The following is a 13,769-nucleotide window of genomic DNA, read 5'->3' as shown; positions in this document are numbered from 1 at the left end:
CTTGAAAATATGTTTTTTCTAACCATAATGTTCATTTGTGTCTTGCGAACTCCAGGTTTGTACTAGAAACACATGCAGCCCCTCATTTGATGCGCCAAGGGGTGTAGTTTTTGCAAATATGTACTTTTTGTGCCATAATTTAACTTCTAACGTGAGCAGTAATGCCATGTCAAGGCTTCAACCCTAATTACTGACCATTCACACGCCTTTCATATCTCCATTCACTAACAGAAGCACACGCCATTCTTTCCATACATTTACTCACAGAAGCACACACCATTCTTTCCCCTTACAATCCCAAAGAAATGATGGTAAAGGGAGAAAAAAAAATCACTTTTACAGCAAAAATAAGTTTTGCAGTAAAAATGCAAGGCGCTCCAGGGATGATATGGTTACTCACGTACCGCACAGGCTAAATGGCTGATTTTAATAATAATTGCAGTTCATCAGGATTTCAAAAATTGCCTCCCTCTACCGTTGGCTAAATTTAACCCCATGATCAAAGGGATCATAGGATTAAAAATTAGTATCGGACATTTTTAAAAAGGGAATGTGACTCTTTAAAGCTATATGATCGCTGTGGTAACATTGGCTATCACAGTGATCATTTAGCTAGAATACTTAAACTTTTTTTTTTTTTTGAAAGTTAAACTACTTTATGTTTAAATAATTTATTTTGGGGGTCACTAGGCAATTTTGATCTTTTTTTATCTGCCTTTAGAGACCCCCCAAATCATTTTTTTTAAATTTTTATTTTTTTTAACTTAATATTTTTTATTCTTTTTTTACAATCTATATACCGTTGGAAAGGTGAGTCGATTACCTTTCCAACGGTATATGTTGGGGGTATGTAGCTGCTTAGATGCCTGAGATACAGGCATCTAAGCAGCATGCCCCCATACCTCTTTAACGGACAATTGTCAGTTGTTAATAAAGTTGCGCGGTGACGTCATTGCGAGAGACGTCACCGGGCAGATGGGGTGGCCCCGGTGATGCCCTTCAGCGTGAGGGTCAGATCGCCGGGGTAGGTGGTGATGGAGGTCCACAGACCTCCATGAAGGTAAGATAGTGCTAGTGACGGCATGGTGCATATATGTATATATATATATATGTAAATGCCAGATTATTCTTAACGGATTTTTCGTTTTTTGAAAATCAACGCTTTTCAGCCCATCTAGCCTGTACATTATTCCTGATGTAGAGACTCAGAATTTAATACTTAATCATTCGTTGGTCTTCTCTTAGAATCATGACCTTTATGTCTGACCCATGCATGCTTAAATCCCCTCAATGTATTAATATATGCCACTTCTGATGGGAGGCTGTTCCATTTATCTACTGCCCACTCAGTAAACTATCTGATTTGGTCCTTGAAATTCTTTCATATTCAAGCTTATGCCTGTTGCATGCATGTTTAAACACTCCAGCCATCGCATACACATTTATGCGTATGAAAGCTGCGGGGTGCCCTTAACTTGTCATAGTTTCCCCTTTTAAGATGCATGGAGGTTAATTAGCAGAATCACCCCATAGGTATCTGCCCTTTCCCTGCCCAGCAGCTATTTTCAGTGCAAGAGGTGTGTTCGGCCAAACGCATCTCCCTATCCAGCTCCAGCTTTCATAAACCCCTCCATGCGCAGAAAGAGCTCCTATTGATTTCAATGGGATTCGTTTCTTGCAACTGATTGGCAGCTTGAAGGAAAACGTCTGTGAGTTCTCTCAAGTAAAACATTATATACAATTATTTTATTTGCTGTAAGTAAAAAGCAGACAGTTGTTTTAGTGACTTCGAGACGTGACTAGGTCCGCTTGCCCTGGGTTAGGGTGAACCATGAGCTTTTAGCACCTCTCCTGAATGATTGACCATCCTTGACCACCAGAGACCCCCAAACAGCCCTCCACCTTTTATGTAGGGGTGATAAAGGAACAGTACCAAATTCTAAGAAGTTTTGATAGGCTTTATTTTGTTGCGCTCTAAATCCACAAGAGGGAATAGTGGATACAGTTCACAAAATTTACATTTTTATTGAATGTATAAAAGGATTTAGTTTGATAGATATCAGAAATATGTAAGATAGAAAGAAAAATACAGTATTTAGGGACTGCACCCTAATAGACAATAGAAATAATGTGATTGTTAAAAAATATCTAAATAACTTTTTGTTTTTGTAATTATAAGATCAATAAAATGTTCAACATGTTATACTCTGCGACTGGAGCAAGAAAGTCAAAGAGAGATCACGTTGTGAGGTCACACTAGTCACCCCTAGTAACTGCTGCAACATTCTGTTTGTGCTCAGTCACATCTGAGTCTCTGACAGATCTTCACACCTACACCCTTGGAGCTGATACTCGTCATCCCAGCACAGAAATCCTTGGATATGGGTGAGATCTTGGAGGTTTACTACTTAAAATCTGACTTTTAGATTTGGGGGTTGTAGTTAGAGAGGTTTTAGTTGTATAGTACTACTACTCCTGTGCCATTTGCTGAAGCCTCGTGTCTCAACAAAGGGTATGAAGATCCATTCTCTTCTTCATAATTTTGGACTTCTGAAGAGCTTTTGATGGATTAGCCAAGCGACTCATGTAACATTTGCTATAGAATGGGAATTGTATCTAGATCTATTCCATTGTTGCTGACCTTGAAAATTGGGGGTTCTAGCTAAGGAGGGTCCACATGATTAGAACCACATCTCGTGTACCATTTGCTGGAGACTGGTGACTCTGCAAAGGGTTCCAAGATCATTTTAATTTCTGCTGACCATGAGCTTTGGGTGTTCTAGCAAAGGAGGTCCTAATTGATTAGAGCAGCAATTAGTGTACCATTTCTTGGAGACTAATGCAACTACAAAATTGATCAAAAACCTTCTCCACCCTAATAGACAATAGAAATAATGTGCTTGTTAACAAATATCTAAATAACTATTTGTTTTTGTAATTATCAGATTAATAATATGTTCAACATGCTATACTTTGCGACTGGAGCAAGAATGTCACAGAAGTCACCACCAGTAACTGCTGCTACAGTCTCTGACAGATCTTCACACCTACACCCTTGGAGCTGATACTCGTCTTCACAGCACAGAAATCATTGGATATGGGTGAGAGCTTGAAGGTTTACTACTTAAAATCTGACCTTTAGATTTGGGGGTTGTAGTTAGAGAGGTTTTAGTTGTATAGTACTACTACTCCGGTGCCATATGCTGGGTATAAACATCCATTCTGTTCTTCATAATTTGGGGTTTCTAAAGAGCTTCTGATGGATTAGCCCAGCGACTCATGTAACATTCCACTACATTGTTGCTATGCTTGAGGTTTGGGGGTCTAGTTAAGGAGGTTCTAATTAATTAGAGCATTAACTTGTGTACTGTTTGTTAGTGATTGGTGCCTCCACAAAGGGTATCATACGTTTTTTCCATTGCTTCCAACATTGAGATTTGATAGCTGTAGCAAATTAGGTTCTAATTGATAAATTAGGACTTGTATGTCGTTTATTAGAGACAAATGCCTCTTCAAAAGGTGTCATGATTGATTCCATTACTGCTAACCTTGCGATTTGAAGGTCTAACTTCAGGAGGATAAATCTGATATGAGTAGCAACTCTTGATTGGTTGTTTTTTTGTAAGACTATTGCCTCTCACTAGTCACTAGGCAATTTTGATCTTTTTTTATCTGCCTTTAGAGACCCCCCAAATCATTTTTTTTACATTTTTATTTTTTTTAACTTAATATTTTTTATTCTTTTTTTACAATCTATATACCGTTGGAAAGGTGAGTCGATTACCTTTCCAACGGTATATGTTGGGGGTATGTAGCTGCTTAGATGCCTGAGATACAGCAGCATGCCCCCATACCTCTTTAACTGACAATTGTCAGTTGTTAATAAAGTTGCGCGGTGACGTCATCGCGTCATTGCGAGAGACGTCACCGGGCAGATCGGGTGGCCCCGGTGATGCCCTTCAGTGTGAGGGTCAGATCGCCGGGGTAGGTGGTGATGGAGGTCCACAGACCTCCATGAAGGTAAGATAGTGCTAGTGACGGCATGGTGCATATATGTATATATATATATATATATGTAAATGCCAGATTATTCTTAACGGATTTTTCGGTTTTTGAAAATCAACGCTTTTCAGCCCATCTAGCCTGTACATTATTCCTGATGTAGAGACTCAGAATTTAATACTTAATCAGTCGTTGGTCTTCTCTTAGAATCATGACCTTTATGTCTGACCCATGCATGCTTAAATCCCCTCAATGTATTAATATATGCCACTTCTGATGGGAGGCTGTTCCATTTATCTACTGCCCACTCAGTAAACTATCTGATTTGGTCCTTGAAATTCTTTCATATTCAAGCTTATGCCTGTTGCATGCATGTTTAAACACTCCAGCCATCGCACACACATTTATGCGTATGAAAGCTGCGGGGTGCCCTTAACTTGTCATAGTTTCCCCTTTTAAGATGCATGGAGGTTAATTAGCAGAATCACCCCATATGTATCTGCCCTTTCCCTGCCCAGCAGCTATTTTCAGTGCAAGAGGTGTGTTTGGCCAAACGCATCTCCCTATCCAGCTCCAGCTTTCATAAACCCCTCCATGCGCAGAAAGAGCTCCTATTGATTTCAATGGAATTCGTTTCTTGCAACTGATTGGCAGCTTGAAGGAAAAGTCTGTGAGTTCTCTCAAGTTAAACATTATATACAATTATTTTATTTGCTGTAAGTAAAAAGCAGACAGTTGTTTTAGTGACTTCGAGACGTGACTAGGTCCGCTTGCCCTGGGTTAGGGTGAACCATGAGCTTTTAGCACCTCTCCTGAATGATTGACCATCCTTGACCACCAGAGACCCCCAAACAGCCCTCCACCTTTTATGTAGGGGTGATAAAGGAACAGTACCAAATTCTAAGAAGTTTTGATAGGCTTTATTTTGTTGCGCTCTAAATCCACAAGAGGGAATAGTGGATACAGTTCACAAAATTTACATTTTTATTGAATGTATAAAAGGATTTAGTTTGATAGATATCAGAAATATGTAAGATAGAAAGAAAAATACAGTATTTAGGGACTGCACCCTAATAGACAATAGAAATAATGTGATTGTTAAAAAATATCTAAATAACTTTTTGTTTTTGTAATTATAAGATCAATAAAATGTTCAACATGTTATACTTTGCGACTGGAGCAAGAAAGTCAAAGAGAGATCACGTTGTGAGGTCACACTAGTCACCCCTAGTAACTGCTGCAACATTCTGTTTGTGCTCAGTCACATCTGAGTCTCTGACAGATCTTCACACCTACACCCTTGGAGCTGATACTCGTCATCCCAGCACAGAAATCCTTGGATATGGGTGAGATCTTGGAGGTTTACTACTTAAAATCTGACTTTTAGATTTGGGGGTTGTAGTTAGAGAGGTTTTAGTTGTATAGTACTACTATTCCTGTGCCATTTGCTGAAGCCTCGTGTCTCAACAAAGGGTATGAAGATCCATTCTCTTCTTCATAATTTTGGACTTCTGAAGAGCTTTTGATGGATTAGCCAAGCGACTCATGTAACATTTGCTATAGAATGGGAATTGTATCTAGATCTATTCCATTGTTGCTGACCTTGAAAATTGGGGGTTCTAGCTAAGGAGGGTCCACATGATTAGAACCACATCTCGTGTACCATTTGCTGGAGACTGGTGACTCTGCAAAGGGTTCCAAGATCATTTTAATTTCTGCTGACCATGAACTTTGGGTGTTCTAGCAAAGGAGGTCCTAATTGATTAGAGCAGCAATTAGTGTACCATTTCTTGGAGACTAATGCAACTACAAAATTGATCAAAAACCTTCTCCACCCTAATAGACAATAGAAATAATGTGCTTGTTAACAAATATCTAAATAACTATTTGTTTTTGTAATTATCAGATTAATAATATGTTCAACATGTTATACTTTGCGACTGGAGCAAGAATGTCACAGAAGTCACCACCAGTAACTGCTGCTACAGTCTCTGACAGATCTTCACACCTACACCCTTGGAGCTGATACTCGTCTTCACAGCACAGAAATCATTGGATATGGGTGAGAGCTTGAAGGTTTACTACTTAAAATCTGACCTTTAGATTTGGGGGTTGTAGTTAGAGAGGTTTTAGTTGTATAGTACTACTACTCCGGTGCCATATGCTGGGTATAAACATCCATTCTGTTCTTCATAATTTGGGGTTTCTAAAGAGCTTCTGATGGATTAGCCCAGCGACTCATGTAACATTCCACTACATTGTTGCTATGCTTGAGGTTTGGGGGTCTAGTTAAGGAGGTTCTAATTAATTAGAGCATTAACTTGTGTACTGTTTGTTAGTGATTGGTGCCTCCACAAAGGGTATCATACGTTTTTTCCATTGCTTCCAACATTGAGATTTGATAGCTGTAGCAAATTAGGTTCTAATTGATAAATTAGGACTTGTATGTCGTTTATTAGAGACAAATGCCTCTTCAAAAGGTGTCATGATTGATTCCATTACTGCTAACCTTGCGATTTGAAGGTCTTACTTCAGGAGGATAAATCTGATATGAGTAGCAACTCTTGATTGGTTGTTTTTTTGTAAGACTATTGCCTCTCAAAGACCTTGAGATTTATTGGTGTAGCTAAGTAGGGTCTAATTGATTAGAGCATTAACTAACATACCATATGTTTAAGTATGGTGCCTCTGACAAGGGTATCAACATTGTTTGCTAACCTTGAGATTCAGGAGTCTAGCTAACAATGTTCTAATTAATTAGAGGATTGACTCATGTACCATTTTTTGAAGACTGGTGCCTCTGCCAAAGGTATTAATATTGTATCTATTGTTACTGATCTGCAAATTTGGGGATTTTAGCTCAGGAGGTTCAGACTGAGTAGTAAATCAACTCTTGTGTCATTTATTAGAGACTTGTGCCTTACCAAAAGGTATCATGATCTACTCTATTGTTTCTGACCGTGAGAGATAGAAAGTCTAGCTAAATATGTTCTAAATGAGTAGATCAGCAAATTAGGTACCATTTATCCAATCCATTGTTGCTATCCTTTATATTTTGGGGTCTAGCTAAGGTGGGTATAGTTGATTAGATCATTAAGTAATGTACCACTTGTTAACCTTGGCAGAGGCAAAAGTCTTTATCAACATTGTTTCTATTATTACTGATCTTCCAATTTGGGGATTCTAGCTCAGGAGGTTTAGTCTGAGTAAAGCAGCATATCGTGTGCCATTTATTAAAGACGAGTGCCTCTGCAAAGGGTATGCCGATCAACTCAATTGCTGCTGGCCTTGAGATTTAGGCATTCTAGCTAAATAGGTTTTGAATGATTAGAGCAGCAACATCTGAACCAGTTTTTGGAAACTGATGCCTCCATTAAGGGTATCATCAGTCATTCCATTGCTGCTGACATTTAGATTTCAGGGTCCTAGTTTAGGACATTGTATCTGATAGGAGCAGCAACCTTTGTAACATTTTTGTGGATACTTTTTCCTCTCAAAGGGTATCAAAATCCACTCCATTGTTGCTATCCTTGAGATTTAGACAACTAGCTAGTGGGTTTTAATTAGAGAATTAACTTGTGTACCCTCTGTTAAAGACTGATGCCTACACAAAGGGTATCATGAGTCATTCCATTGCTTCAGACATTAAGAAGCAATCTCAAGATGTGTGTGTCTCATAGGAGCAGCAACTAATGTACCATTTTTGAGAATACTGTTGCCTTTCAAAGGGCATCAAGTTTCATTCAGTTGTTGCTGACGTTAAGATTAAGGGTTTCTAGCTAAAGAGCTGGTAAATGACTAGAACACTTACTTGTGTACCATTTTTTGGAGCATGACATGAGTCCTTCCATTTATGCTTACGTTTTAATTTGAGAGTCCAAGCTCAGAATGTTGTACCTGATAGGAGCAGCAACTGGCATACTATTTTTGGTGGAGAAGGTTGCCTCTCAGAGGCTATCAATATCTACTTCATCGTTGCTATCCTTGAGTTTTGGGGGTCTAGTTAAGGAGGTTCTAATTAGTTAGAGGATGAACTTGTGTACTGTTTGTTAGAGATTGGTGCCTCCACAAAGGGTATCATCAGTCATTCCATTGCTGCTGACATTTAGATTTCAGGGTCCTAGTTTCGGACATTGTATCTGATAGGAGCAGCAACCTTTGTAACATTTTTGTGGATACTTTTTCCTCTCAAAGGGTATCAAAATCCACTCCATTGTTGCTATCCTTGATATTTAGACAACTAGCTATTGGGTTTTAATTAAGTAGAGCATTAACTTGTGTTCCATTGCTGCTGACATTTAGATTTCAGGGTCCTAGTTTAGGACATTGTATCTGATAGGAGCAGCAACCTTTGTAACATTTTTGTGGATACTTTTTCCTCTCAAAGGGTATCAAAATCCACTCCATTGTTGCTATCCTTGAGATTTAGACAACTAGCTAGTGGGTTTTAATTAAGTAGAGCATTAACTTGTGTTCCATTGCTGCTGACATTTAGATTTCAGGTTCCTAGTTTAGGACGTTGTATCTGATAGGAGCAGCAATCTTTGTAACATTTTTGTGGATACTTTTTCCTCTCAAAGGGTATCAAAATCCACTCCATTGTTGCTATCCTTGAGATTTAGACAACCAGCTAGTGGGTTTTAATTAGAGCATTAACTTGTGTACCCTATGTTAAAGACTGATGCCTCCACAAAGGGTATCATGAGTCATTCCATTGCTTCTGACATTAAGAAGCAATCTAAAGATGTGTGTCTCATAGGAGCAGCAACTAATGTACCATTTTTGAGAATACTGTTGCCTTTCAAAGGGCATCAAGTTTCATTCACTTGTTGCTGATGTTAAGATTAAGGGTTTCTAGCTAAAGAGCTGGTAAATGACTAAACACTTACTTGTGTACCATTTTTTGGAGCATGACATGAGTCCTTCCATTTATGCTTACGTTTTAATTTGAGAGTCCAAGCTCAGAATGTTGTACCTGATACAAGCAGCAACTGGCATACTATTTTTGGTGGAGAAGGTTGCCTCTCAGAGGCTATCAATATCTACTCCATCGTTGCTATCCTTGAGTTTTGGGGGTCTAGTTAAGGAGGTTCTAATTACTTAGAGTATGAAGTTGTGTACTGTTTGTGAGAGATTGGTGCCTCCACAAAGGGTATCATCAGTCATTTCATTGCTGCTGACATTTAGATTTCAGGGTCCTAGTTTAGGACATTGTATCTGATAGGAGCAGCAACCTTTGTAACATTTTTGTGGATACTTTTTCCTTTCAAAGGGTATCAAAATCCACTCCATTGTTGCTATCCTTGAGATTTAGACAACTAGCTAGTGGGTTTTAATTAAGTAGAGCATTAACTTGTGTTCCATTGCTGCTGACATTTAGATTTCAGGGTCCTAGTTTAGGACATTGTATCTGATAGGAGCAGCAACCTTTGTAACATTTTTGTGGATACTTTTTCCTCTCAAAGGGTATCAAAATCCACTCCATTGTTGCTATCCTTGAGATTTAGACAACTAGCTAGTGGGTTTTAATTAATTAGAGCATTAACTTGTGTTCCATTGCTGCTGACATTTAGATTTCAGGGTCCTAGTTTAGGACATTGTATCTGATAGGAGCAGCCACCTTTGTAACATTTTTGTGGATACTTTTTCCTCTCAAAGGGTATCAAAATCCACTCCATTGTTGCTATCCTTGAGATTTAGACAACTAGCTAGTGGGTTTGAATTAGATAATTAACTTGTGTACCCTCTGTTAAAGACTGATGCCTACACAAAGGGTATCATGAGTCATTCCGTTACTTCAGACATTAAGAAGCAATCTCAAGATGTGTGTCTCATAGGAGCAGCAACTAATGTACCATTTTTGAGAATACTGTTGCCTTTCAAAGAGCATCAAGTTTCATTCAGTTGTTGCTGACGTTAAGATTAAGGGTTTCTAGCTAAAGAGCTGGTAAATGACTAGAACACTTACTTGTGTACCATTTTTTGGAGCATGACATGATTCCTTCCATTTATGCTTACGTTTTAATTTGAGAGTCCAAGCTCAGAATGTTGTACCTGATAGGAGCAGCAACTGGCATACTATTTTTGGTGGAGAAGGTTGCCTCTCAGAGGCTATCAATATCTACTTCATCGTTGCTATCCTTGAGTTTTGGGGGTCTAGTTAAGGAGGTTCTAATTAGTTAGAGGATGAATTTGTGTACTGTTTGTTAGAGATTGGTGCCTCCACAAAGGGTATCATCAGTCATTCTATTGCTGCTGACATTTAGATTTCAGGGTCCTAGTTTAGGACATTGTATCTGATAGGAGCAGCAACCTTTGTAACATTTTTGTGGATACTTTTTCCTCTCAAAGGGTATCAAAATCCACTCCATTGTTGCTATCCTTGAGATTTAGACAACTAGATAGTGGGTTTTAATTAAGTAGAGCATTAACTTGTTTTCCATTGCTGCTGACATTTAGATTTCAGGGTCCTAGTTTAGGACATTGTATCTGATAGGAGCAGCAACCTTTGTAACATTTTTGTGGATACTTTTTCCTCTCAAAGGGTATCAAAATCCACTCCATTGTTGCTATCCTTGAGATTTAGACAACTAGCTAGTGGGTTTTAATTAAGTAGAGCATTAACTTGTGTTCCATTGCTGCTGACATTTAGATTTCAGGTTCCTAGTTTAGGACGTTGTATCTGATAGGAGCAGCAACTGGCATACTATTTTTGGTGGAGAAGGTTGCCTCTCAGAGGCTATCAATATCTACTTCATCGTTGCTATCCTTGAGTTTTGGGGGTCTAGTTAAGGAGGATCTAATTAGTTAGAGCATGAACTTGTGTACTGTTTGTTAGAGATTGGTGCCTCCACAAAGGGTATCATCAGTCATTCCATTGCTGCTGACATTTAGATTTCAGGGTCCTAGTTTCGGACATTGTATCTGATAGGAGCAGCAACCTTTGTAACATTTTTGTGGATACTTTTTCCTCTCAAAGGGTATCAAAATCCACTCCATTGTTGCTATCCTTGATATTTAGACAACTAGCTATTGGGTTTTAATTAAGTAGAGCATTAACTTGTGTTCCATTGCTGCTGACATTTAGATTTCAGGGTCCTAGTTTAGGACATTGTATCTGATAGGAGCAGCAACCTTTGTAACATTTTTGTGGATACTTTTTCCTCTCAAAGGGTATCAAAATCCACTCCATTGTTCCTATCCTTGAGATTTAGACAACTAGCTAGTGGGTTTTAATTAAGTAGAGCATTAACTTGTGTTCCATTGCTGCTGACATTTAGATTTCAGGGTCCTAGTTTAGGACATTGTATCTGATAGGAGCAGCAACCTTTGTAACATTTTTGTGGATACTTTTTCCTCTCAAAGGGTATCAAAATCCACTCCATTGTTGCTATCCTTGAGATTTAGACAACTAGCTAGTGGGTTTTAATTAGAGCATTAACTTGTGTACCCTATGTTAAAGACTGATGCCTCCACAAAGGGTATTATGAGTCATTCCATTGCTTCAGACATTAAGAAGCAATCTCAAGATGTGTGTCTCATAGGAGCAGCAACTAATGTACCATTTTTGAGAATACTGTTGCCTTTCAAAGGGCATCAAGTTTCATTCACTTGTTGCTGATGTTAAGATTAAGGGTTTCTAGCTAAAGAGCTGGTAAATGACTAAACACTTACTTGTGTACCATTTTTTGGAGCATGACATGAGTCCTTCCATTTATGCTTACGTTTTAATTTGAGAGTCCAAGCTCAGAATGTTGTACCTGATACAAGCAGCAACTGGCATACTATTTTTGGTGGAGAAGGTTGCCTCTCAGAGGCTATCAATATCTACTCCATCGTTGCTATCCTTGAGTTTTGGGGGTCTAGTTAAGGAGGTTCTAATTACTTAGAGTATGAAGTTGTGTACTGTTTGTTAGAGATTGGTGCCTCCACAAAGGGTATCATCAGTCATTCCATTGCTGCTGACATTTAGATTTCAGGGTCCTAGTTTAGGACATTGTATCTGATAGGAGCAGCAACCTTTGTAACATTTTTGTGGATACTTTTTCCTTTCAAAGGGTATCAAAATCCACTCCATTGTTGCTATCCTTGAGATTTAGACAACTAGCTAGTGGGTTTTAATTAAGTAGAGCATTAACTTGTGTTCCATTGCTGCTGACATTTAGATTTCAGGGTCCTAGTTTAGGACATTGTATCTGATAGGAGCAGCAACCTTTGTAACATTTTTGTGGATACTTTTTCCTCTCAAAGGGTATCAAAATCCACTCCATTGTTGCTATCCTTGAGATTTAGACAACTAGCTAGTGGGTTTTAATTAAGTAGAGCATTAACTTGTGTTCCATTGCTGCTGACATTTAGATTTCAGGGTCCTAGTTTAGGACATTGTATCTGATAGGAGCAGCAACCTTTGTAACATTTTTGTGGATACTTTTTCCTCTCAAAGGGTATCAAAATCCACTCCATTGTTGCTATCCTTGAGATTTAGACAACTAGCTAGTGGGTTTTAATTAGAGAATTAACTTGTGTACCCTCTATTAAAGACTGATGCCTACACAAAGGGTATCATGAGTCATTCCATTGCTTCAGACATTAAGAAGCAATCTCAAGATGTGTGTCTCATAGGAGCAGCAACTAATGTACCATTTTTGAGAATACTGTTGCCTTTCAAAGGGCATCAAGTTTCATTCAGTTGTTGCTGACGTTAAGATTAAGGGTTTCTAGCTAAAGAGCTGGTAAATGACTAGAACACTTACTTGTGTACCATTTTTTGGAGCATGACATGAGTCCTTCCATTTATGCTTACATTTTAATTTGAGAGTCCAAGCTCAGAATGTTGTACCTGATAGGAGCAGCAACTGGCATACTATTTTTGGTGGAGAAGGTTGCCTCTCAGAGGCTATCAATATCTACTCCATCGTTGCTATCCTTGAGTTTTGGGGGTCTAGTTAAGGAGGTTCTAATTAGTTAGAGCATGAACTTGTGTACTGTTTGTTAGAGATTGGTGCCTCCACAAAGGGTATCATCAGTCATTCCATTGCTGCTGACATTTAGATTTCAGGGTCCTAGTTTAGGACATTGTATCTGATAGGAGCAGCAACCTTTGTAACATTTTTGTGGATACTTTTTCCTCTCAAAGGGTATCAAAATCCACTCCATTGTTGCTATCCTTGAGATTTAGACAACTAGCTAGTGGGTTTTAATTAAGTAGAGCATTAACTTGTGTTCCATTGCTGCTGACATTAAGATTTCAGGCTCCTAGTTTAGGACATTGTATCTGATAGGAGCAGCAACCTTTGTAACATTTTTGTGGATTCTTTTTCCTCTCAAAGGGTATCAAAATCCACTCCATTGTTGCTATCCTTGAGATTTAGACAACTAGCTAGTGGGTTTTAATTAAGTAGAGCATTAACTTGTGTTCCATTGCTGCTGACATTTAGATTTCAGGTTCCTAGTTTAGGACGTTGTATCTGATAGGAGCAGCAACCTCTGTAACATTTTTGTGGATACTTTTTCCTCTCAAAGGGTATCAAAATCCACTCCATTGTTGCTATCATTGAGATTTAGACAACTAGATAGTTGGTTTTAATTAATTAGAGCATTAACTTGTGTTCCATTGCTGCTGACATTTAGATTTCAGGGTCCTAGTTTAGGACATTGTATCTGATAGGAGCAGCAACCTTTGTAACATTTTTGTGGATACTTTTTCCTCTCAAAGGGTATCAAAATCCACTCCATTGTTGCTATCCTTGAGATTTAGACAACTAGCT

Source organism: Spea bombifrons, chromosome 8 (genome assembly GCF_027358695.1).
Source record: "Spea bombifrons isolate aSpeBom1 chromosome 8, aSpeBom1.2.pri, whole genome shotgun sequence".
NCBI lineage: Eukaryota > Metazoa > Chordata > Amphibia > Anura > Pelobatidae > Spea > Spea bombifrons.
The sequence above is the reverse complement of the archived record's forward strand: the minus strand, read 5'-3'. Positions refer to the sequence as shown.